Raw genomic sequence first — 27,520 nt, 5'->3', positions numbered from 1 at the left:
AGTGCAAGGCAGTAGTTAGCTCTGAACTCAGACCCAAGTGCAAATCCTGTCTCATTACAGAAACATAGGCCAGTTTCTTCATCTCCCTGAGTCTCCATTTTCCTATGACTAACTTGGAAGACTATTGGTAGTGACCTTGAAATGCCCTCAATAAATGCTAGTTCCTCTTCTTTAGAAACAATGACAATAATAGTATTTGTGGGGAATATGTTCCAAGACCCCTCAGTGGATGCCTTACACCTGGGATAGTACTGAACTCTCATCTATACTATGTTTTTTCCTATACATACATACAATGAAAAAAGGGTTACTTGAACACAAGCACTATGATCCTAAGGCATTTGATGAGATAAGAGAGGCAGCTACTGAGTGACTAACAGAAAGGGAACACATAAAGCAAGGATAGCTGGACCGAGGGATGATTCATGTCCGGGTCTGGACGGAACGGAAGGCTCGAGATTTCATCACACGAGTCAGAATGGCCTGCACTTTAAAACTTATGAACTATTTCTGGAATTTTCCATTTAATATTTTTGGACTGTGGTTGACCACAGGTGACTGAAACGGCCGAGAGCGAAACCCTGGATATGGGGAAACTACTGTTTATAATATTACAATTTTACCCTTAAGAAGTAGTCATATGGTTCTCTATGCCCCCTAATATCACATACATTCTGGTTCTATGTCCTGTGTCCCATAGAACTACTATGCTCTCTACCATCATCAAAATGCCACTGGTCTGGAGAGGCGATAGAACGAAATATATTCAGATCGTGTTCAGGGCGCGGTACAGGGCCTGGAACAGGGAGGCCTTTAGGAAGGTTGTGTAATTTGGGAGAAGTGTTTTCCTGACAGCAGCTCCAAAAAACCAGAGGGACTGTAGCAACTAATCGCCTAGGGCTCTCACCTGGGCAAACCTTGGGAGGGAAGTAAAGACTGGTGCTGAGACTAGTGTTCTCAGCGGAAGGGGGGCAGGGACAGGGCCTGTGGGGGCTTGTCATGGAGGGGGAAATGGGGCTGTGGCTTGGGAGTCAGACAACCCCAGATGCCAATTCCTACCTTGTGTCCTGGAGCTAGTGACTTAACCTTGCCAGGCCTCCATTTCTTCCTCTCTGGAATGGGGAGTATGGTAATACCCATTTCTTGGGGGCTGCTGCGAGGACCCGATGGGAGTTGTAAAAGCACTGGGCACACATATGCCCTGGAGACCAGCTGCTGGGATTACTGTCACTGAGGCCAGAGCCTTTGCAAAGGCTCCCAGGTCCAGGGCTCCAGGCGCGCGCATGCGCACGCGCACCGGCCGGCCAGGTGAGAGGGTGGCGGCCGCCGGTCTCGCACCTGGCTTTTAACCCTTCACCTGCACAGCGGTGAGCGGAATGGATGTAACGACTGGGATGCAGGGAGCCAAGCACCGCTAGGCCAGACCCCGAAGCTGGGGGCAGCTTATAGGGAGCGCGCCGCGTCTATTCCAGGCTCCGGTCCGTGCGCGCCGGCCGCGGGAGGGCGGGGAAGCGCCGGGGAGCCCGAGGGGAGCGAAGTCTCGCGAGATCGCGCGCGGCGGCGGTAGCGGTGGCGGCGGCAGCAGCGGCAGCGGCCGGGGAGGTGAGCTGCGGGCGGTAGTGGCGACCGTTGGGGGTCGAAGACGGGGTGAGAGCGGCGGAGACCGAGGGTCCGACTGGGGAACGGGCCGGGCGGGCGGCCCGCGTCCTGGGCGGCAGTCCCAGCTCGCCCCGCGGCTGCAGCGGAGCCGCCCGGTCCGCCCCGTCCCGGGACCCGCGCGGACGGGGCGGGGCGGCCTGGCCGGGGCCGCCCGGGCCGGTCCCCCTGCAGCCGGACCCTGCTCGGGTGCGACCCCGGCGCCCGCCTCGGTCCCCCCACTCCGGCAGCGGCGTGGCGCCGAGGACGCGGTGCCGCTGGCGGTGCCAACACCATTTGAGCCTTTCCTGTGCGCTGGGCACTGAACTTGCGCGGGTGCCCTCCGGTGCTGCACCGAGAGGCGAAGCTCCCTGCCCGAAGTCACGCTGCGGGGAAGGGCTGGGCTGGGGGCTCAGACCGGGCCCCCTGACCCCCGCGCCCACGCCCGCCCTTGCCGCCCACCCTTCCCCCGCCCCCACTCTCGGGGCGCTCAGGCTGGAGTTCTACCCTCGGGTCCCCATCGGGCTGCAGCGGGTGTGTCTGGGAGCCCCCACCGTCCCCACCCTCCCAGGTTGAATGCAGCTTTGTATAGGAGTTTCTTGGGAGGTGGCCCTTGGCTTTTGTCAAATTCCCCAAAGGGTCCTTGATCCCGAAATGGTTAAGAACTCTTGTTGGTTCCTGTGCGGGAACAGACGTGGGCTTCAGGCTGCGGCGTGCGCCAGGTCGAGTGGAATTGGAATATTGGTTCCGCGGACTTTTGTATTCCTTAGGCAGCGGAAAGTTCTTAAGTTTGATTTTGGTTAAGCATGTGATTCTACTCTTTGGAGCAGTGATGCTCTGAACCAAGGCTCCTTCCCTTTGCCGCAGACATTTATAAAGCCCACTTTACCGCCCTGAAATGGACCTTTCCACGAAATGTACACAATCAGTGCGATGCTCCGGTTTAAACGCAAGGGAGATCTAAAAGGCGAGCAGTGTGGGACATGCATTGCCATATCATTCACTGTAGCACATACTCTGTTAGGAGAGAGCACGTGCCTGGGTGTTTGCACCTGCTTCCAATGAATGCATTTGGATCGAAGAGCGATAAAAATATTAGGAGCTATTTCTAACAAGAAAAAGAAGGGCCAGAGATAGAGATGGGCACTCTGTGTGTGGGGAGGGGGGCTCTAGTGGGAGGACATCTAAGCATTGCAAAAACCCTTTGTTATGATAATAAACAACTTACATTAAATTAGAGATAAAATGCCAAGATAAATTATAGACTATCACAATCAACACACAAATAATATTAATATAACCCCTCTGTGACTGCCATATTTTCAAGTTACATTGTACTGCACCTTTTGTGTCACAAGCTTCGAGACATACTGGATTCTTTCTGCTTACTGATAATAATGAATAAAATAACAAGATTGAAATTTAAGGCTTCAGTGCCAGTATCTCACGAGTTTAGATATGTTCAATCTTATGACATTGCAATGATAACAGTATGTGATGTGAGAAAAATGGTCACTGATTTTTAGACATTAGTTATTTTATCTCAACTTTCTTCACATTAGCTATATTCTCCTAAATTACCTTGGGTTTTCCATAATATAAAAACTTTTCAGTGTTATGTCCTAAAGCAGCGTTCTCGACCTGTGGGTCGAGACCCCTTTGGGGGTCGAACGACCCTTTCACAGGGGTCGCCTAAGACCATCGGAAAACACATATATAATTACATATTGTTTTTGTGATTAATCACTATGCTTTAATTATGTTCAATTTGTAACAATGAAAATACATCCTGCATATCAGATATTTACATTACGATTCATAACAGTAGCAAAATTACAGTTATGAAGTAGCAACGAAAATAATTTTATGGTTGGGGGTCACCACAACACGAGGAACTGTATGAAAGGGTCGTGGCATTAGGAAGGTTGAGAACCACTGTGCTAAAGTAATGCCATTTTATCGTGATTAATCTAGCTGGATATTTAAAAGATTCTCAGGACGAATCTTCACTACATGGGTATGTTCCATACATCTTGGCCCCCAAACACAGTGATGTCTCCAGTCACTTTGATAACTGATCATATCTCTTAGGAGATAGTACTAGCCCCTGTGTGACCTACTATAAGGAACAGCCTTAATTATAATTTTATTAGAGGCCCAGTGCACCAATTCGTGCATGGGTGGGGGGGTCTGGCGGGCCTGGCCCCAATCAGGGCGGATTGGGGCCAGACCTGTTGGAAGGAGGAGATGGTGGGAGGTTGACCGGCTGGCCCGCCCCAATCGGGTCCCAGTCAGGGCTGGGCTGGCTGGGGGGTGGGGCCGAGGGCAATTGACTGGCAGATCCTGCCCCCAATTGGGGTGTGGGGCCAATTGGGGGCAGGGCAGTCATGGGGAGGGGCTGTGTGCAGTGGGCCAGCTGGCCCTGCCTCTGAATGGGTGGGTGGGGGCCGATCGGGGGTCAGTGGCCAGGGGAGGGGCTATGGGAGGTTGTCCAGCCAGCCACACCCCCGCTTGGTGTGGCGGGGGATGATCTGGGGTGGGGCCAGGTGGGAGGAGGGGCTACAGGAGGTTTGCCAGCCAGACCCGCTCCCTATTGAGGTAGGGGGGCAATCAGGGGTGGGGCCAGCTGGGGGGAGGGGCTGCGGGTGGATCAAGTGGTGGGGACCCATTGAGGGTGGGCAGCCTGGGGGAGAGGCTGCAGGAGGTTGGCCGGCCGACCCCACCCCCTATTGGGGTGGGGGGGAGGTCAGGGGTGGGGCCGGCTTGGGGGATGGGCTGCAGGCTGATCAGGGTGAGGGGACAGGGCTGGCCAGGGGGAAGGGCTGCAGGGGGTTTTCCAGCGGTCCCCCCCAATGGGCAGTTCGCTGGCTGCAGTGGGCGTCATAGCGACTGGTCGGTCTGGTCGTTACAGCATTCTGGTCACTGGCTTTTTATATATATACACTAGAGGCCCAGTGCACAAAGTTTGTGCACATTAAAAGGGAATTAATTAGAGGAAATATTTTAATATTGCTATTTGCCCTTTCTCTATAATAAAAGTGTCAGAGATGAAAGAAAATTAGTAAAATGTATATGAAAATCTCCCTCCTGTCAGAGTCTGGGGGTGTGCCATGGGACCCAGAGTCAAGTCCCAGCCTACCCACGCATGCCTCGAAATTGTGCGAGACCCAGACCCAGCTAGCCCCACCGCCATCAAGCCCTGTAGGACTGGGGGCACAGCCTCAGGTCCCCCAGCCTGGCACTGGGCAGGGGGTGTGGCCTCAGGTCCCCCAGCCCCAGGGCAGGGGGTGCTGCCTCAGGTCCCCTGGCGCTAGGGCATGAGGGCGCAAGGGTGTGATGGCCATTTGCATATTAGCTCTTTATTATATAGGATAGATTACAGAAAAAGGCAGGATTTAACTGACACAAACAATTGGGAAAATTTTTCACCTGTTCTTTCTGTGTTTTTCACCTGTTTTTTCACGTGTCTAACATACCAAAAAATCAGATCCTTGGCTACTGGCACTTTCATTGATTATTCTAGAATTTCAGGTGGGAGACAAGATTAGCACCTGTGTCCCTCTGTCTGAAAAATTTGCTTTGTGTAATGGAAATTCTTATTAGACATGTTGACAACTAAACCTTGAATAATTGAAGAGTTTGAGACTAGAATAGATTTGTGGAGTGACAGCAATATGTGTAAATAACTAAAAAGGCCTGAATTAAATAAAATGCAAATTATTACTGTATAACCACTTTTTAAATAACCATCATTCCTACATACTAAATATCCATATTAGAGAATTTAGAAAATGTGGTTGTGTACAGAGGTGAAAATTAAAATTACCTGTAATCATATACGTCCTTAGTCCTCCTGGTATGATTAGTTAGAAATTGATTTTTCACATGAAACTCAGTGATGAAGTTTAGGGGAAAATGCAAATTAAGAAAGTTCAACTCCGACTATTATGTAGCTACAGTGTAACATTATAAATTTCTTCAACGCTTGTTAAAATTACAAAGCAAGTTTATTTTCCCGTTTTGTTTAGTGGATAAATTGCTTCTTGCTGTAAGATGTTTATTGTTCATTGGTTGTGATGTTTGAAAGGTGTTACCAAAATAGATATATTTTAAATTGACTTGAGATAGGTTCATTGAATATTTTTGGATTGGAAAATTACCTAAATTGAGAGTAATTAATTTTTATTACTTTGAGCAAGCAATAGCACACTCCAGGGTAAAAAGAGGTCACTCCCTTTTTTTTCCTTTACTAAAAAAAAAATTACTACTTTTTATATTCATCTGTACTGAACCAAATAATATGACTTGCATAGATATGGAAACTGTTACAGTGTTTAGGGGGGATACATTGTTGAATGGGCAAAAATCCATGCTTATATGGATGAAAATGAGTTATTATAGACATACCACTGAGATTTTTAATTAAGCAATTTAATTGATGTTTTAAGATGCATATCTGAGATGGAATGGTATCTTAAAATTGGCATGGTTTAATTGGCAACTTTTCTTAGTGGTACATAAAATAATAGTGTGTCTGAAAATTGATGGCATTTTAGAGTCAGTGAAATAGGGAATATATAGAAATCTCAGCATATTGATTTATGTTTAACACCAAAAGGGATGACCTGCAAAATGAAGCTATACAGCATGTCTAGATCCTTCCTTCTAAACCACAGTTCTTTACTTGGAAGACTCCTATAAAGATTATTCCCATATAAAACAAATGGAGAGTCAGTATTTGTAAATATGAGAAACAGACTGCTTGGTGATTTTCATGGAGAGCAGATGGTTTGGTTAATGTGTTTGAAGTAAAGTTAATCAGACAGTATAACCAGCAGATGTATGAATATGATCTTTGTTTTTATCATTCTGGAAGGTTCATAAGTCCACTTATAAATGAAAGTTTTCTTAAATGGGACATCTTTAAATAGGATTTCAAAAATTAATAATTATTATTTTAATAAGAAATATTTTTGCAAATATATTTGCTAAGTGTTAAGTACAGAATTTATATGGGAGGTTGCATGGTATCTCTTAGCCAGGAAACCTGTCTAAGGACTTTTTTCTGTCTGATAGTGAGAGCAGGTTTCATAGGAAACTCAACCACATGAAGACTGCTTATCTTCTTCCACAGGTGGACTTCGGCTTTTCTTCTCAAAATATGGGCCCTGAACCAGCAGCATCCTGGGGCTTGGTAGAAATTCAGACTCTGGGGCCCATCCCAGACCTACTGAACCAGAATCTGCATTTTAATATGATCCCCCTCCAAGTGATGCAGGTGACTGTGTGGGAAGCACTGGACCAGATTAATGGCTCTCAAACTTCAGTGTGTATTATAGGAATTGTTACCTACTGCTCTCAGAGTTTCTAGTTCAGAAAATTTGCATTTTCAACAGTTTTCAGTTGATGCTGATGCTGCTGGTCCAGAGACCATACTATGAGAACCATTAGACTATAGGATTCTTTCCATTGCACCTTCCTGTTCTCTCTTCTAATTCCTCACCCCTTGAAATAACTTTTAAATATATTATTATAGCCCTAGCTGGTTTGGCTCAGTGGATAGAGTGTCGGCCTGTGGACTGAAGGGTCCCAGGTTTGATTCGGTCAAGGGCACATGCCCAGGTTGCGGGTTCGATCCTCAGTGTGGGGCATGCAGGAGGCAGCCGATCAATGATTCTCTCTCATCATTGATGTTTCTACCCCTCTCTCCCTCTCTCTTTCTCTCTGAAATCAATAAAAGTAGATTTTAAAAACATACATTATTATAGTCACATGCTTTAACTTGGTTGAAGAAAAAATTAATCTTTTATAATTTTTAGTGATGTCCACACTAAAATTGCTTATCCATATATATAAAGAGCCAGGGGCCGTCACACCCGAAACAACTGCACGGACGACTGAACAGGCTGAACAGGGCGATAAGGCCGGCAGGGGGGTTAGTGAGGGACGACCAAACGACTGAACACTAGGCTGCGTGGGGCGACCAGTCCGGCAGGGGGGTTAGTGAGTGGTGACCAGGCTGGCAGAGGGGGGCAGTGAGGGGTGACCAGGCTGGCAGAGGGGGGCAGTGAGGGGCGACCAGGCTGGTGGGGGGGTGGAGGCAGTTAGGGGCAACCAGGTCGGGGGGGCAGTTAGGGCAACCAGGCCGGCAGAGGGAGGCAGTGAGGGGCGACCAGGCTGGCAGAGGGGGGCAGTGAGGGGCGACCAGGCTGGTAAAGGGGAGCAGTGAGGGGTGACAAGGCTGGCAGGGGGGCATTTGGGGGTGACCAGGCCAGTGGGGGGGGGCAGTGAGGGGTGACCAGGCCAGCAGGGGGCAGTTGGGGGCAACCAGGCTGGTGGGGGGGGCAGTTATGGGTGACCAAGCCAGCAGAGGGGGGCAGTTGGGGGCCACCAGGCTGGCAGGAGGGGCAGTAAGGGGTGACCAGGCTGGTGGGTGGGAGCAGTTGGGGGTGACCAGGCCAGCAAGGTGGGGCAGTTGGGGGCGATCAGGCAGGCAGATGAGCAGTTAGGAGCCAGCAGTCCCGGATTGTGAGAGGGATGTCCTACTGCTGGTTTACGGGCCTAAACTGGCAGCGGACATCCCCTGAGGGGTCCCGGATTGGAGAGGGTGTAGGCTGGGCTGAGGGGATCCCTCCCCCCCCCACACACACACACACCGTGCATGAATTTCATGCATCGGGCCTCTAGTCTATATAATAAAAGTGTAAGCAACCATTATGGTGGAACAACCAGAACAACCGTTCGCTATGATGCACACTGATCACCAGGGACAGACGCTAAACGAAGGAGCTGACCCCTGGTGGCCAGTGTGCTCCCACAGGGGGAGCACCACTCAGCCAGAAGCCAGGCTTATGGCTGGCGAGTGCAGCGGTGGTGGCAGGAGCCTCTCCCACCTCCATGGCAGCATTAAGGAGCAGGGAGCTGAGCGGTAAGGAGCAGTGAGCAGGCAGGCAGTAAGGAGAAAGGGTTCCCAGACTGCGAGAGGAATGTCCGCCTGCCTGGACTGTGAGAGGGCACAGGCTGGGCTGAGGGACACCCTCCCCCCTACTCCTCAGTACACGAATTTCATGCACCAGACCTCTAGTTAATATCTAATTTCAGAGAAAATTTTCTTTTAATTCTAGTTGGATTTTGACTCTGAATTATAGGTAGTTCCCTTTTTCTCTTTTCTATAAGCTATACTTTTAACACTTTAAAATTCATTTTGTATAAATAAAATGTTCATATTTTTTGAGGACTCTAGCAACTCTCTTGGTCTAACCCAGGGGTGGGCAAACTTTTTGACTCAAGGGCCACAATGGGTTCTTAAACTGGACCGGAGGGCCGGAACAAAAGCATGGATGGAGTGTTTGTGTGAACTAATATAAATTCAAAGTAAACATCATTACATAAAAGGGTACAGTCTTTTTTTTTTTTTTTTTAGTTTTATTCATTTCAAACAGGCCGGATCCGGCCCGCGGGCCGTAGTTTGCCCACGGCTGGTCTAACCTGTCCCCTTCTCTCTGCCGAAAACTTGTTTTGTTTCCTATAGATGTCTATTTTTCTTTGTATAGATAGAAGCAAATACCAGTATAATAGTATATACTTTCTCCTTCTTATATAAAATGTAGCATACTATGTAAATGATTATGCTGCTTTGCATTTTTTAGTTAATATACCTTTTGGATCTTCCCATATTAGTGTATGGAAAACAAATATTTAACAGCTTCAGAATATCCCATTGTATGCCTGTACCATAGTTTATTGAACTAGCTCCCACTGATGCATATTTGAGTTTTTTTTTACAGTCTCTTACAATCACAGACAACCTTGCTTGAATAACCTTGTATACATACATTTTGTATATGTGAGGTGTCTATGTAGGATATCTTTCTAGAAGTAATATTGCTGGGTTAGTGAACAGTGCAATTATAATTTTGATAAATGCTGTCCTCCTTCAGGGTTGTACCATTTTGAACCTTCTTAAATAATATATTAGAGCACCTATTTCTTCATAGCCTCACCAACAGACTCCAACTTTGGAGTTTATATCGGTTTGATAGGTGAAAAATGATAACTAGGTGTAGTTTTAATGTGCATTGCTATGATTATGAATGAGGCTGAATATCTTTTCATATGCCTAAAGGCTATTTCTAATTCCTTTTCTGTGAACTATCTGTTCTTGCCCTTTGCACATTTTTCTTTGGATTGCTTTTTCTTTAATCAATTTCTATTTGTAAATTAGCAAGTTTAGCCCTTTGCAATGTGAGTTGCAATTACCCCCAGTTGTCATTTGTGTGTGTGTGTGTGTGTGTGTGTGTGTGTGTGTGTTTTGTTGTTGTTGTTTTTTTTTTTTTACTTTCATGTATTTTGGTCTAGAGCAGGCTTAAAAGTTGTATCTTTAAGTTTTAGGTAGTTAATATTGATTTTTTTTGGTGTCTGGATTAAGTCACAGAAAAGCCTCCAAGAATTTAGAATTTGCTTTTGTTTTCTTTAATACATTTATGGTTTCATTTTTAAGTTAAATCTTTGATCCATGTAGAATTTATTCTGGCATTCAGGGGTTATGTATAGATTCAGCTTTGTCTTTTTCAATGTGCCTACCAGTTACCTTATCCATTTGTTTCAGAATACAATGCACCTTTATTGTATCCTGAACTTCCCGATATAATGAGGTACACCTCTCAACTACCTGTTCTATTCCTTTAGTCTTCCTATTCATACACCAGTTTACGTTATTGGTTTTATAAAATGTTTTGACATTTCATAAAGCTAGTTTCCCTTGTTGTCCTTCATTTTCCTGGCAGTTCTTGCTTGTTTATTTTTCCATGTGAACTTTAGAATCATTTGTCTTGTTCTGGTGGGGGGCAACTCTTTTAAAAAATTGAGATCATGTTAAATTTATAAACTAACATAGGGAGAATCGATATTTTTCTGGTGTTGAATTTTTCTATATAAGGACATTGTATATTTTTCCATTTGATTTTACTCTCAAATCCTTGTGAAGTTTTTAAAGGTTTTCTCATGTAGGTTTTGCCCATTTCTTCTTAAATTCATCTTAACTATTTTACTTTTTGTTTTTATAAGTACAATCTTCTCTTCCTTTGTCTTTTCTAAATGGTTGTGACTGTGTATATGAAGGCTGTTTATTTCGGTGTAAGTAAAGAAATTGGTAGACCCTGAAGTTTTAAGTCATTTTTTAACAGACTTTAAATTCTGCAGAATCCCTTATATATTCTTGCCTAAGAAAAGGAAAGACTTGGTAGTCAAGCTTGCAGTTTAATTTTGTGTCTGCATTTATTAGTTCTGTGGAGATCTGGGGATCTGTTTGACTACTCAGAGCCTCAGTTTCTTAATCTGTAAAAGGAGCAATTTTGTCTTTGTTAGAAAGTTGGGAGAATTAAAAAAGAAAATATAAAGCTCATCATATAATTCCACTTCCACCATCACTGTCAACATGGGTTGAAATTTTGTTCTTTTTTCCTTTTTCCTACTCTTACCCCTCTCACCTTTAAAATGCAAAAAACGAAACCATGAAGAAAAACAACAAAAAGGTATTCAAATTGAAATTATAACAAATAAAGTATATTAAAATTGTTGTGGTTCAATTTGAGCAGGATAATCAACATACTTGAGAACACAGAACAGACTCAGACCAGCATGAGATTCTCCCTGCTTTCTATCCTTATTACTTTTTGCCCTCTTGGATGCACCCTGACAATGAGGCTACCCAGACATCCTGTATTTCCTATCATGAATGTTCTGCTATCCAGTTCTATCAGTTCAGATACATACTGCCCCATGCCAGTAAAAATCAGCATGTTTCTCCTCGTGTAGCTCATCTGTCCTATAGCATGACCCTGGATAGGCTGGAAATGTGAGGAGAGAAACTATGTCCATCCTGTCCACCAAAGAATGCCTAGCAAAATACCTGCCAATGAACAGACTCTCAGATTTGTTAAATAAATGAATAATAATTAACGTTAATCTTTCTTTTGTCTTATGTGTCTGGGTAACTCTTATCTCTCTCCAAGTACCCTATAAGCCTCTTGAAGACAAGATTATCCCATTTGTCAATAATAAAGTAATGTCAGTACAGATTTTTATTATACAAAAGTATCTACTAGTATATATATAAAAAGCCAGTGACCACAAAGCTGTAAGTCCAGAATGACCAGTTGCTGTGAACCCACTGCAGCCAGCAAACTGGTCCGGTCAGGGGGTGGGACCTGCTGGCCAACCCCTCCGTGTCCCCTCCTCCCGGCCGGCCCCACCCCATATCAGCCTCCCCACCCTGATCAGGGGCAGGACCGGCTGGCCAACTGCCTGCAGCCCCTACCCGGGCCTGATCAGGCTCCAATTGGGCGGGCTGGCAGGTGAACCACCCGCTGTCTCCTCCTCCTGACAGGCCTGGCCCCGATCTGCCCTGATTGGGGCCAGGCCAGCCGGACCCCACCCATGCATGAATTCGTGCACTGGGCCTCTAGTTACTAGAGTATACTAGAGTCTAGTATAATAATAAAAGCAATAATTAACATTTATTGAACATTTGTTACATTCCAGAAACTGTTATAAAGTCTTGATGTGGATTACTTTATATAATCCTCCACAGTTTTGAGTTGGATATTGTTATTATACATACTAGAGGCCCAGTGCATGGCAGGCCCCACCGCCTGGTCGAATCCCGGTGGAGGGGACAATTTGTATATTACGCTTTTATTATATAGGATGGGGAAAATGAGGCACACAGGCTTGGGGACTTGCTGAAGATTACACAAGCTAGGAAGTGGCGAGCTGGGATTCAATGCAGGTGTTCTGAGTCTAGCAACCCAACTTTTCACCTGCTTCAGATCTTTAAGACAATTTGTTCAATAGTATAGTCATTTATGTAGCTCCTTGAAAATTTTAGGGAAAGTTATTTAATTATACTTGCAAGTCTCAACTTTCTTTCCCAACAATCCCACTTTAGTAACTTCCATTTTGTTTTTTCCAATTTATCTCAGACTTCACGTTCTCCAGGAGGCTTTATTTGACCACCTGTCTGGCATGTAAGTGTTCAATAAAAAGTAATTTTCACTTTTTCCCCCCTTTTCCAGGTTCACAATAAAGGTGCTAATAAAGAGAATGTAAGACAAGAATATAATTAAATATTTGACTGAGGTAAGTTTTTTTATGATTTAATTTTTTTAAAAAAACATTCTCTCTTATTGTTTTTTGTTTGTTTTGTTTTTTAATCCTCACCTGAGGATATTTTTTCCATTGATTTCTAGAGAGAGTGGAAGGGAGGGAGGAGGTGGAGGGAGAGGCAGAGAAACATCCACATGAGAGAGATACATCGATTGGTTGCCTCCCGCATGGTGCCCCTATCTGGTCCAGGGAACCTGCAACTGAGGTATGTGCCCTTGACCAGGAATCGAACTTGAGACCTTTAAGCCCCTGGGCCGATGCTCTAACCACTGAGCAAAATCAGCCAGGGCTTATTATTTTTAATTTCGCTCCACAGCCTGTTTTCTTAAGATGTAAGAGGGAGATTGCTTTAGGAGGGTTTCAGTTCATGGCACCTGGGGTTCTTAGGTGGATGCCAGAAAGGTGGGCTGTTTGAATTAAATCATTTAAATTCTCATTATCTTCTTGTTTGAGGGCATGCTACTGAGGAGATCTAGCAGGTGGAAATCCATAAGCTGTTTGGTGATTATATCTACAACATTCAGGGAAAGCTTTGTTTTTTTAAATAGGGAGTTGAAGAGATTTGAAGTCACTTCTGGTAACATAGCAACACTTACTTTTCTTAAATGAAAAGGTGTTGTATTTTGTTGTTATAATAATGAGAAAAACCTTCCATCCGTATAAAACAACATAATGACATAAGTAAACATCCAACTTCTACCACCCAGAAATGACTGCCATTAGTATTTTGGTGAACATACTTTTAGGAATTTATCTGTAAAATAAGTATTTACATACAAATCTTTAAGTAAATTGGTTCATACTATATATGATGGTCTTTTTAATGCAACAATATGTTTTGTACATTTCTACACATGCTTGTAAAAGACATGCATAATCATACATGATTATTTTACTGGCTATCTAACATGCCATTGTTTGAGGCAACATAATTTATTTAATCACTCCTTAGACAACAGAAATTTAGCTTGTTCCTAAGAGATAATAGTTAATGATGCGTTGATCAACCCTGTACTTACATTGTTGTATACTTACTCATTTATTTTTTATTTATTTTATTTTTTTATTTTTTTTTATTATTTTTTAAAAATATATTTCATTGATTTTTTACAGAGAGGAAGGGAGAGGAATAGAGAGTTAGAAACATCGATGAGAGAGAAACACCAATCAGCTGCCTCCTGCACACTCCCCACTGGGGATGTGCGCGCAACCAAGGTACATGCCCTTGCCCGGAATCGAACCCGGGACCCTTCAGTCCGCAGGCCGACACTCTATCCACTGAGCCAAACTGGTTAGGGCACTCATTTATTTTTTAGACATACAGGTGCTGAGTCAAATATTATACACGTTTTAAATATTGACACATATGGCTAAAGTGCCCTCTGTAAAGTCTACCAATTTATTACCACCACCCTCCCACCTCATCCTGATCACCAGCAAAGTCCATGAGGGTCATGTTTTCCATACCCCTGCTCACGCTGAGTTTTTAAATCTTTTTAATTTTCTCCAGTCAATAGGAGAAAAAAATGGTACCTTTTTGAGATAGCAAGGTTTTTGCCTAAAATAAACTTTATGTTTTCAAAGACCTCTTTCATCCTATATAATAAAAGGCTAATATGCGTGGAACAACCGGTAACTATGACACACACTCACCACCAGGGGGCAGATGCTCAATGCAGGAGCTGCTCCCTGGTGATCAGTGCACTCTCACAGGGGGAGCGCTGCTCAGCCAGAAGCCAGGCTCAGCTGAGGAGTGCAGTGGTGGTGGCGGGAGCTTCTCCCACCTGCAAGGCAGAGCCACTCAGTCAGAAGCCGGGCTCACAGTGGCAAGCGCAGTGGCCATGGTGGGAGCCTCTCCTGCCTCTGGCAGCGCTAAGGACCCCTCAGGGGATGTCTGACTGCCAGCTTAGGCCCATTCCCTGGCAGTCGGACATCCCCCGAGGGGTCCCGGACTGCGAGAGGGCTCAGGCCGGGCTGAGGACCACCCCCCGACCCCCTACACGAATGTTGTACACCAGGCCTCTAGTTTGATATATTTATTTACATGAAGAATTTCCTTATTGAGACTGTATCTGTGATTCTCATGTGTAAGTGAGACACTCTTGGACTTTAAATGTGATGAAAATGTTAAAATATGTTGTGTTCTTTGTTTTTAGTCTATTGCCCTAACTCATAAATATTTTTAAATTATTGACACTAATTGTTTTGGGTACTGAAAGTTTCCCTTTATAGAGAGCAATACCTGTTTTTTTTTAATTTATAGTAGAGCTTTAAAAACTTCAACTTCTTAATAGATTTCAAACATGGGTACAATTGCAGAAAAGCATACCGAATAGGATTTACAAACTTGGGTAATCGTAGAATATTATTGAGTTACGTGAACTAAGTGAATATGCTTTCACATGTAAACCTATGAATATTGACATTAAGTCTCATCTGTCCAAAGGATTTTGCCTGTTGCTGATATGACTGTGGGCTCTAATTTTATGTTTGTTTTCGATTTTATTTCGATCAAATAGGATTATACACACTATTGACCTACTGTTTGTTCTTTGACTCAATAAAAACCAATTAAAACTTCCCACCCCAGCCAGTTGGAGTGTTCTCCTAAACACCAGAAAGTTTCCAGGTCGATTCCCAGTAGGGCACATTACCTAGCTTGTAGATTCGATCCCCGGTTGGGGGCATGTACAGGAGGCAATCAATCAATGCTCCTTCCCTCTCTCCCCACCCCCTCTAAAAAATAATCAATAAAAACATATCCTCAAGTGGGGATTAAAAAGTAATTTATCTTTTCCCTAGATATAAAATGCATATTCTTATAATATAGATTGCATTCCATGTGAGTGCTTTTAGGTCCAAGTTAAAATTATTGAGGCCAGGACCAAGCCTGTTTTATTTACCAGCTTACATCTAGCAACTCATATGATACCTGGAACATACATGATAGACACACAAACCATTTTTTTTTAGTTAAATCTTTATTGTTCAGATTACATTTGTTCCTCTTTTTTTATCCCCCCCATAACTCTCCTCCTCCCAGTTCCCGCCCCACCCTCTGCCCTCACTCCCCACCCACTGTCCTCATCCATAGGTGCACGATTTTTGCCCAGTCTCTTCCCGCATCTCCCATTCCCCTTTCCCCCCCAAGAATAGTCAGTCCATTCCCTTTCTATGTCCCCGATTCATTATAATCACCAGTTTATTCTGTACATCAAATTATTTATTCACTTGATTCTTAGATTCACTTGTTGATAGATGCATGTTTGTTGTTCACAATTTGTATCTTTACCTTTTTCTTCTTCCTCTTCTTAAAGGATACCGTTCAGCATTTCGTATAATACTGGTTTAGTGGTGATGAACTCCTTTAGCTTTTCCTTATCTGTGAAGCTCTTTATCTGACCTTCAATTCTGAATGATAGCTTTGCTGGATAAAGTAATCTTGGTTGTAGGTTCTTGGTATTCATCACGTTGAATATTTCTTGCCATTCTCTTCTGGCCTGCAAAGTTTCTGTTGAGAAATCAGCTGACAGTCGTATGGGTATTCCCTTGTAGGTAATTGAGTCTCTTTCTCTTGCTGCTTTTAAGATTCTCTCTTTGTCTTTTGCTCTTGGCATTTTAATTATGATGTGTCTTGGTGTGGTCCTCTTTGGATTCCTTTTGTTTGGGGTTCTCTGCGCTTCTTGGACCTGTAAGTCCATTTCTTTCACCGGGTGGGGGAAGTTTTCTGCCATTATTTCTTCAAATAGGTTTTCAATATCTTGCTGTCTCTCATCTTCTGGGACCCCTATAATTCTGATGTTTGTTCGCTTGAAGCTGTCCCAGAGGCTCCTACACTATCTTCGTATTTTCGGATTCTTTTTTCATTTTGCTTTTCCGGTTGGGTGTTTTTTGCTTCTTCGCATTTCAAATCTTTGACTTGATTCTTGCGCTCCTCTGGTCTGCTATTGGGTGTCTGTATAATATTCTTTATTTCAGTCAGTGTATGCTTAATTTCTAGTTGGTTCTTTATCATAGCATCGAGGGTCTCATTAGTTTTCGTGAGGCTCTCATCAAGTTTATTGGCAGCTTCTAGCACATTATTGCAAGCCCTCAAAATTGCGTTTTTTAGTTCTATATCCTCCATTTCTGTCATGTTTTTTGTCTCCGCATTTTTTATGCTTTCTTGGTGCACCCCCTTGTGGTCTTTGTGCGCAGTCTTGTTCTAGTTGAGCCTTGATTGTTGTAGTTAATACTAGAGGGATTTGACCACCAGGCTGACTGGCTGTGAGAATCAGCTGTGTCTGCCGTGGGAAAACTTCTTGTCCTCTGGAGAGGTGCTAATCTAGCCTTTGCCTGAGGCGATCCGGCAAATGGCTCTGTGCAGGGCTTGGGCAGGGTGGGTCGCACGGGATCAACAGGGCGGGTGGAGGGAGCAGTTATGGCTGCTCTCAGTCCTGTTCCCAGAGGCTCTGCTTCTCAGAACCCCAGCAACCGCTGCAAACCTCGGAGAAAAAGCTGCCCTCACGTTCCAACTGATGCCAGACAATCCTGCTTCTCCCGTTTGAGTCTGAGTCCCTAGAGACTCGCCTGGATCTGGAGCTCAGAGTCTGAGACTCCCTCCTGATTGAAAACGACAACTGCACCCTCAGCCACCAGCCCGCTTTGCGCGCTCACCACCGCACCTTTATATTTTCCACACTGCGCCTCCTCTGAGCCTCGGTATGCTGTTGTCTTTCCTTCTAGTTGAAGAGTCTCTCCTCAGCCAGCCTTCCTGTGGTTCTGGGTGATGTCCGTTCCGTCGTTTAGTGGTATTTTTGAAGTGGTTGTTTGCGGCAGCAATCTCCAGTGTTTACCTATGCCGCCATCTTGGTCTCCCACAAAACCATTTTTGAAGGAGTACCTGATTGGTGTATATTGTCATTGAGTTAGAATTAAGATGTAAAAGAGAAGTATCTTAAGTTTTAATTAAGAAACTTAATTTCTTAGAGAATAAAACTAGCACCTTTGGTTTTTAAATGCTCGCAAATATAGGCATATATAGTTATAGTGATGCTACCTTAAAATTTTGTGACATTTTGTTTAGACTATTGATTTGGACTATATCTCATTTCTTTTCGGGCTCATATACATTACGGTATTTTAAATATTCTTTTTCATTTGTATTTTTGTTGCTGTTAAGGGCAAAGTAGTATCTAAACTAGGAAGGATGCCAAAACCGGTTTGGCTCAGTGGATAGAGCATCGGCCTGCAGACTGAAAGGTCCCGGGTTTGATTCCGGTCAAGGGCACGTACGTTGGTTGCGGGCACATCCCTAGTAGGAGATGTGCAAGAGGCAGCTGGTCGATGTTTCTCTCTCATCAATGTTTCTAACTCTCTATCCCTCTCCCTTCCTCTCTGTAAAAAATCAATAAAAAATATATTAAAAAAAATAAAAAAAAATAAACTAGGAAGGATGCTAGATCTTATTAAGGAATCCTATTTATATTTCCTATTATAGACAAAGTATTTTTTTCAGTTATGTTATTTGAAGACAAGGATAAAGTGAATTCCCCAAAATATATTTTTAGTTATAATGGAGAGAAATTGAGTTGTATTTTAATTGTGTGGTTCGACATTTATTAAAAATAGGTAGAAGTAGAGACAGAGGGAAGGTGGGGGTGGGTGGGTGGGAAGAGATCAACCAAAGAACTTGAATGCGTATATGAATAACCCATAGACACAGACAGTAGAGTGGTGAAGGCCTGGGGTGGGAGTAGTGGTGGACTAGAAGGGATCAATGGGAGAAAAAAGAGGACATATGTAATACTTTCAACAATAAAGATAAAAAAAAAATTTTTTTTTTTTTAAATATATTTTATTGATTTTTTACAGAGAGGAAGGGAGAGAGATAGAGAATTAGAAACATCGATGAGAGAGAAACATCGATCAGCTGCCTCCTGCACACCTCCTACTGGGGATGTGCCCGCAACCAAGGTACATGCCCTTGACCGGAATCGAACCCGGGACCCCTTAGTCCGCAGGCCGACGCTCTATCCACCGAGCCAAACCGGTTTCGGCAAAAAAAAATTTTTTTTAAATAGAGGTAGAGATATGGATTGCCAGCCATGGAGAATATATAAATCTTTGTCCTGTATCCTGCCTATTAAGCTTTCCTGACTCCTACACCGGTTTTTCACAGCCAAAATAAACAGAGAAGATGGAAAAATTATCTACTCCAGTTTTGTTTAATCCTCCCCTGATAACATGAGTTTCCACTGATTTTAGTGAGGGAGCAAGAGGGACAGAGAGAATATAAAAACACATCGATGTGAAAAAGAAATATCGATCAATTGCCTCCCATACTCACCCTGACCAGAGATGGAACTGCAACCTAGGTATGTGACTTGACTGGGAATCAAACCCACCACTTCTTGATGTAGGGGATGACACTCCAACCAACTGAGCCATACCCATCAGGGCTCTAATACGTTTTAGCAACATTGTGGATTCTTGTCTCATACATTTTGTTTCCATTGGAATATGGGATTCTAATAAGGGAATGCATGAGCTAGTTTGTTATTTGCATGTAACATTTTAAAATTGATTTAATAATTTAGCAATTTTTATTTGTGTTTTAATTTGCTTAGCAACTCCTTCCTTAAAAAATAGTCCAGCCTGGCGGGTGTGGCTTCGTGGATTGAGCATCATCCCGTGTACCAAGAGGTCCTGGGTTCAATTCCCAGTCAGGACACATGCCAAGGTTTTGGGCTTGATCCCCAGTAGGGGGCCTGCAGGAGGCAGCCAATCGATGTCTCTCTTTCATCGATGTTTTTGTCTATTCCTTTCCCTCCCTCTCTCCCTAAAAACAAACAAACAAACAAAAAACATAAAAAGAGTCCAGTTCAGCCAGCGTTGCTCAGTGGTTGAGCATTGACTTAGGAACCAGGAGGTCATGGTTCAATTCCCCATCAGGCATATGCATGGGTTGCAGGCTCAATCCCCACTGTGGGGCATGCAGGAGGCAGTCCATATTAACTTTGGACTGTATTTTTAAAAAATAGTCCAAAATTAAATGTAGGCAGACTTGAAATTACTGAATTTTTAGTTGTACTTAAATTGAGATTTCCTAGACTTTTCCCTCTGATATTGTGGCTAATGGTATAAGCTTGTATTTGTTTTCTAAAATAACCACAGTTTTGGGGTTCTTTAATCTCTTTTCTATGGCAGTATAGGAATTTGTGTATAGGTAGCTTTCATTTCACTGATGAGTTAATTTCTTTAAACCTAATTCTAAAAATACTCCTGGAAAGTGAGGAATTACTACCAGTAGTAGTTAAGACTGTCATTTATAAACATTTTTATACTGTACTAAAATAGATTTTGCCCAGCTGGTGTGGCTCAGTTGTTGTGTCAGCCCATGAACCAGGAGGTCATGGTTTAATTTCTGCTAAGGGCACATGCCCAGGTTGCAGGCTTGATCTCCAGTAGTGGGGCAGTGGGGGGAGGAGGCAGCCAATCAGTGATTTTCTCTCATCGTTGAAGTTTCTATCTTTCTCTCCCTCTCCCTTCCTCTCTCTGAAATCAATAAAAACATATTAAAAAAAGAAACAGATTTTGATATTGTTACGTATTTAGTGAGTTGGATTTTGTGCATTTGTAATAGTTTTTTCCTATTTTAGTCATCAAGCTTAAAATTTAGACTGGCAGTGTAAGTGGTTATTTGATTGGAAAATTGGAAAGAGGAGAAGTTCTGTCTTATATACAGAATTTGTGGTGCAGAATATTTCGATGAAACTCCAATGATCAGGGTGAGAGTATAGAACTGCAGTAGGAAGGAAAAAAATTTTAAGTGCTTATATACAGAGGATAATAGATCCCTAGCAAAGCCAACACTGGGCTTACTTCTATAGTATCTGTAACTGAGTTGGTCTCTCACAGAGGTTTATTAACTCAGGGTCTTAAGGGTAGGGTTATAGAAAAAAGGGATGGAGAACAGTAGATTTGGTCACAAGTTCCATAGAGAGTGCAGTGCTTGATGCAACTCCCTAGGGCTCTCCTCAGTCTCTGACTGTTCATCCTCCTTGAGAAATTTTTGTCCTTCCTAACTCTGGAAGCTTTGCTTAGTGTGCATGATGGATATGTGTGTGGGGCTGGGCAGAGAAGTCTGGCTCTGCTTATTACTGCTGTCTAGGTACTCTCTTTAAAAAGATTTCCAACATGGGAGTATGGCTGAACACCATCATTTCCCCTGTATCATAGTATAATGACAAATATGGGAGTATCATGCAAGTTTTTCCTTCATGCCAGTTTGTTCAGCGAGGACACGTAGTTCATGGTAAGGGTTGTGTTTGTGTATATTAAACCCAGTAAGTTTTGTTTTAAATAGATTTCAGTGTATTCTAATGTAATAAAGTTTTTCAGTCTGAATGTTCCAGCAGCCATCACTCAAACATTAATTGCTGTCATTGGCAAAGGATATCCTCCTACATCTTTTCTGGAGTCTTGAAACCATTCCACTTCCTTTTTCTTTTACTTTGAGAACTGATTACTGACACTTGGAAATTATAATCAGACTAGAGGCCTGGTGCACAAAATTCATGCACAGATGCGGTTCCTGGGCCTGGCTGGTGATCAAAGCGTGAGCGTCTGATGTGGAAGGGCAGGTCCCAGCTGACCTCTGGGCCCTGGGCAGCACCTGGGCCTCCAGGCCCCCGCGTACCCCCCTCCACCTGAGTCATCAGGCTTCCGCTGCCACTGCTGGTTGCCATCTGCGGGGCAATCGGTGGGGCTATCAGGCCCCGCTCGCACCTGCCTTGGCCTGGTGCTGCCCACTCACCTGGTCTACCATCCCACCGCTGTCCCGCTCTCGTTGGGGCCCATTGGGCTGGCAGCACCTCCACTGCCGCCCACTGCCAGTGCCATGTCACCGATGCCCGCCGTGTTCCATGCCGCCCCCTGGTGGTCAGTGCATGTCATAGCGAGCAGTTGGAACTCCTGGTCGAGAGGACAGTTTGCATATTAGGCTTTTATTATATACGATTGCATCAATCTTAATGGAAAGGTTACCAATTATTGCACTGAAAAATATGCATTTTCTCTAATAGTAATTGTTTCTCTTGGTGTCTCTCTCTCTCAGTTCAGTGCTTTTAAGTACTTCTTAGGTGAATGAATGCTTTGTGTCATGCCCTAAATTAAGACATTTAAGACAGACTTTCTTGATGGCTTTCCCACCTTCAATTCTACGGGAAGGGAGATAATTTATTTAATGTGAAATCTTCATAGAATCTTTCAGTTGTTAGATGTACTTGGGGTAGAAGAAGGATGGCTGATGTCAGTTACTTATATGATGATATAAGCTCTAAAACGAGTATGTGCTTGGGAGAGTTGAGAGCAGTGAGGGTTTTTATGGTGGGCCATACATGTTGAGCATTGGGCCTCTACTGTTTGTGTGCATTCCCTCATTTAGAGAACAGAAGACCTCGGTTATGCACTTTGTCCTTGGGTACACAGCTTAAGTAGGTTAGAAAAAACAGTGACTGGAATCCAGGTCTCTCTGGCTCCAAAGTCCTTGCTCTCTTATGTACATTGACCGAGAAAGGGGTCTCACAGTTGCTAGACTGTTTCTGTTACTGTAGATAATTGAAGTGTTGGACAGAATGAAGATGAAGCTACTTGGTCATCACCATCACCTTCGTTCCTACCATCCTCTTTATTTCTATCGTTCTTCAACATTAACTGATGAAGTTTAGGAGCCTGCCAGGGTGTCTGGCTCGCTGTGTTCAATACAACATAGGCTTGTTTAATTTAACAGTGCTCTGAGATGAAAGGTTCATGACGGCCTAGTACAAACAGACCTTCTGTTGGATGTTAATTTTGTTATAGAAGAGATGCTTGTTTTCCCTTGCTCTTTGCTAATAAAGAAGCTGGCACATTTTCTCATGAGTTAAAAAGAATTTTGACTTGTTTATATCTGTGTAATCAAAGGGAAGTGAACAGTTCTGATAAACATTTTCTTTGTGCAGATCTTTGGTTCATTTCACACCTGCCAGGGAATTGCAAATTGTGTGCTCTTGCTCTTTTCTCTTTGGATTTGATTTTATGGTTGGTCACTGTAGGGATTTCATGGTAGGAAAAGAAAGAAATTGTTTCTTCATTTGAACAGACTCTGTGTTTTTTACAGCAGGTTATCCTATAGTAGGCAGAATGATTTAACCAGGCCACTGCACAGAGGTGTCATTGTATGATTTTTTTCAGTCATTTTTTTTTAATGACAGCTCTGTTGAGATATAATTCACATACTATAAAGTTCACCCATTTAAAGAATACAATTCAATGGATTTTAATATATTCACAGAGTTGTGCACTGATCCCCACTGTCTAATTCCAGAACACTTTCATCACCCCAAAAAGAAACCCCATACCTAATGAGCAGTCACTCTTCATTCTTCCCTCTCTTCAGCCCCTGGAAACCACTTTCTGTGTCTATGGATTTGCCTCTTGGACCTGTCGTATAAATGGAGTCACACAATATATGCGGCCTTTTGTGTCTGGCTGCTTTCACCCCGCATGTTTTTGAGGTTCATCTATGCTGTAGCATGTATCAGAAATTTCATTTCTTTTTGTTGCTGAATAATATTCTGTTGCATGGACAGACCACATTTTGTTTATTCACCTATTGATGGACACTTGGGTGGTTTCCACTTTCTGGCTGTTATGAATAATGCTGCTGTGAACTGTCAGGTATAGGGTTGTGGGAGGACATATGTTTTCATTTCTCTTGGATATGTACCTAGGACAGTGATGGCGAACCTTTTGAGCTCGGCGTGTCAGCATTTTGAAAAACCCTAACTTAACTCTGGTGCCGTGTTACATATAGAAATTTTTTGATATTTGCAACCATAGTAAAACAAAGACTTATATTTTTTATATTTATTTTATATATTTAAATGCCATTTAACAAAGAAAAATCAACCAAAAAAATGAGTTCGCGTGTCACCTCTGACACATGTGTCATAGGTTCGCCATCACTGACCTAGGAGTAGAATTGATGGGTCTTATGATTAACTCTATGTCCTAACTTTTTTGTGAACTACCAAACTGTTTTCCAAAGTGGCTCTATCATTTTACATTCCCATCAGCAATGTTAGAGGATTCCAATTTCTACATATCCTTGCCAACATTTCTTATTTTCTTGGTGTTTGTTTTTTTATAGTAGCCATCCCAATGGGTATGTGAAGTGGTATCTCACTGCGGTTTTGCTTTGCATTTCTCTAATGACTAATGATATTGAGCATCTTTCCATGTGCTAATTGGCCACTCATATATCTTTTCTAGAGAAATACCTGTTCAGATTCTTTTTTTATTTTTAAATTGGGTTGTCTTTTTATTGTTGAGATGTAATAGTTCTTTATTGTGGATATACACACATGTACACACACATTCTTGTCAGATAAATGAAGTGTAAAAATTTCCTCCCGTTCTTGAAGTTGTTCTTTGAAGCAGAAAGCTTTTATTTTTTTTATGAAGTTCAATTCATCTACTCTTTGGTTGTTTGTGCAGTCTTCTCTCTTTTTGAAATTCTGTGTAAGTTTAAAAATCTCTATTTCTTCTATTTAAAAAATTGATGCAAAATTGAGTGGTCAGCTAGTTAACTATATAGGGGATTAGAGGTATGAAACATCTTTCATTTTTTCAAATATTCTCATCTAATTCAATGTGAAGAGACCAATTTTTCTAATCTAACACCTAGTGTGCCTTTTTTTTTTTTTTAATTAGAAAAATGACTTTTCAGTGTTCTGCCTAGCTCAGAATGCAAGCATAGTTCTGTGAACTTGACTGGGCTTGGGGACCCAGAGGTGGGTGGAACATGGCCCTATCCCTAAGAAACAAGTGCTCAGATGCCATGCTAGTAGCATGCACAGAGGAGGTATGCAGGAAAGGAGGGAATACTCTCCTCCATCTGGGCAAGGATGCCTCGTTAAGAGGAGACACTTGTGTTCAGTCCACGAAGATGTTAGGGTCTATGATTCTCTCTTCTGATTACTTGCTGCTGTGTTTGCCATGTTTCCTGGTACCAGATACCTTATAGCAACAATGTTTAGGATTATCGATGTAATAAAATGTTGACATAGGTGTGATGACTTTGATGCCTAGAAGCGAACCTAAAGAAACCAGTTTAATTTCTTTAGATCTAATTAGTTCAGCATGATGTGTGTGTGTGTGTGTGTGTGTGTGTCTAAGCAGAAGCCGTGTGTGTGTGTGTGTGTGTGTGTGTGTCTAAGCAGAAGAAGCCGTGTGTGTGTGTCTCTAAGCAGAAGAAGCCGTGTGTGTGTGTGTGTGTGTCTAAGCAGAAGCCGTGTGTGTGTGTGTATGTGTGTCTAAGCAGAAGAAGCTGTATGTGTGTATGTGTGTCTCTAAGCAGAAGAAGCTGTATGTGTGTATGTGTGTCTCTAAGCAGAAGAAGCCGTGTGTGTGTGTGTGTATGTGTGTCTCTAAGCAGAAGAAGCTGTATGTGTGTATGTGTGTCTCTAAGCAGAAGAAGCCGTGTGTGTGTGTGTGTGTGTGTGTCTAAGCAGAAGAAGCCGTGTGTGTGTGTGTGTGTGTGTGTGTGTCTCTAAGCAGAAGAAGCTGTATGTGTGTATGTGTGTCTCTAAGCAGAAGAAGCCGTGTGTGTGTGTGTAAGCAGAAGAAGCTGAATGTGTGTATGTGTGTCTCTAAGCAGAAGAAGCCGTGTGTGTGTGTGTGTCTCTAAGCAGAAGAAGCCGTGTGTGTGTGTGTGTGTGTGTCTAAGCAGAAGAAGCCGTGTGTGTGTGTGTGTGTGTGTGTGTCTAAGCAGAAGTCCAAATAGATTCATATAATCACAGCATAAAATTTGAGGCAGGGAGTAACAGTTGTTTGGCTGGAGAGGATTATAGAGAGTTGGGTGTCCTGTTAATGAATTCAGATTTTCTCCGTTGATGAGTCCGGCAGGGGGAGAGTGATGTGGTCACTTTGGTTACTGTATATGGATGTTGGGTGCAAGGGACAGGACTGGACACAGAAGACCCATTACACTGTTACACTAGTCCAGGTGAGAGTTGATGAGGGCCTGAACGAGGGCATTTGTGGCTGAGTTGGATTAGACAACAGGCTGGAAACATGTAGGAGCTATTAGTCAGGAATCCTAGCTACAGGTAGCAGAAACCCTGCTCAAACTATCTTAAGTTAAAAGAGAGATTAATTGGAAGGTTCTTGGAGAAGGGCACACACAAAAATGAAAATGCTGCAGAGACCAATGATGTTGGGGATTAGAAGTGGTACTTGTTATCACAGGGGCTCTTTCCCCTATCTCTGTTCTCTCAGGTTTTTCCACAGAGTAGCAGCCATCTTCACACTCTCCAATCAAGGGGACGAAAGAGCTTCTCCCTCCCAGCTATACTCTTTAAAACCCCAGGGGCTCTCAGCTTTGGGTTTTTGTGCCTTCACTAGGCGTTGGGGTCTTTGTGGAAGCTTTCTACCACCAGCACATTGGGCGTGCCCAAAAGAAGTGAGGGAAAGGTTCTGGGTGGAGCCAATCCTGTCCATCTACTCTGGAAACACAGACCAGACCCCGAAATTGAGAAGATCAGAGGAGGAAGTGGGGGTCAAGAATGCCTCCCAAGTTTGTGGCTTTGGTAACCTGTAATGATACCATCCAAGAGTAAGGGTTCAGGGGCAAGTAGGTCAGAGTGCAGTGAATAAAAAGTTCAGTTTTAGACCAGCCTAGACTGGGACATAGGTCTAATCACAATTTGTATGTTACCCATTTTTATGATTTGTTGATTGGTTTGGCTTCCTTTACCATTAGAAGCCCCACAAGGACAGAAACTGTCTGTTCTCTTTGCTATCAATCTCCAGAGCCTAGCATACTCTAGTTGGCAGTAGTAGGTATTTAGTAAATAGATGTGAATTAATGAATTCAAGTGCACATTTCCTGCAGGAAGCTGGATGGACAGTTTGTATCTCAGGTGAGGACAGGAAATACAGACTTGGGCGTTATCAGTGTAGGGGTAGATGGTAAACAAGCCCGAGAGTTGTCCTTATTGGCTAAGGGACTGAAAATTTAGATATCGTGTAGACCTGTAATTTTCATGTCCAGGTAGTGAAATTACCTTTTCTCTTTTTTCTTTGCACTGTTGCATTGCCTAGTATTTAATGCCAGTAATTACCTACTGAAGGTCCTGCCAATGATGTTTTTAAAGTTTGTGACAGATTAGAATTAGATTTGTGATAGATGGAAAAATAAAGGTGATAAAGACAGATTCTGTTTCCTTTTAAGAATAACTGACTCATGGGATGAGACCTTGGATATGATTTCAGATCACTCCTGTAAACTCTCACAAAAGATGTTTATAAAACACTTGGAACAATACAGATTGTACTAAGAAAATGTGCTTTGATCAACTCTGGAGATACAAAGCAGGGAACTTAATAAATCAAGTCCTATTTGTGAATAGAAAGGACTGGAAGTTCACCTTAAAGTAGGAATTTAGTTCACGTCCAGACTTAAGTTTTGTATTTTAAATAGCAGATGTTATCTTAGTTTCAGCTTTTATATAAAAATAAAATGAATTATAGATTTCAAATCTTGGCATCTTGAAATCTGACTCCTGATTCTGATCTCTTAATAACTATTGGAGCACTAGTCTAGAAATGGAATTTGACTTTCATTTTTTACCCTTTAATTTGGAGGTAAATGTGCTTCCAACTCTGTCTTCCCTCTGTACTCAGGAAACCAAAA

General features: G+C 43.0%; 1 protein-coding gene across 3 annotated transcripts in view; it reads left to right on the top strand.

The window, feature by feature from the left end:
• Window positions 1–1,537: 1,537 nt before the first annotated feature.
• The window catches only part of MRTFB (myocardin related transcription factor B), a 200,475-nt gene continuing 174,492 nt past the window's right edge, over window positions 1,538–27,520 (top strand). For all 3 annotated transcript variants that reach the window (XR_011471248.1, XM_070412950.1, XM_070412949.1), the window contains exons 1-2: window positions 1,538–1,602; window positions 12,711–12,774. The gene's annotated coding sequence lies outside the window, so the exon portion shown is untranslated. The remainder of the gene's footprint in view (window positions 1,603–12,710; window positions 12,775–27,520) is intronic.

Source organism: Myotis yumanensis, unplaced genomic scaffold, assembly GCF_028538775.1.
Source record: "Myotis yumanensis isolate MYYU_CA2020_CCGP unplaced genomic scaffold, mMyoYum1.0.hap1 SCAF_4, whole genome shotgun sequence".
NCBI classification, from domain to species: domain Eukaryota; kingdom Metazoa; phylum Chordata; class Mammalia; order Chiroptera; family Vespertilionidae; genus Myotis; species Myotis yumanensis.
Note: the sequence above shows the minus strand (reverse complement) of the source record. Positions and strands in the feature narration are given on the sequence as shown.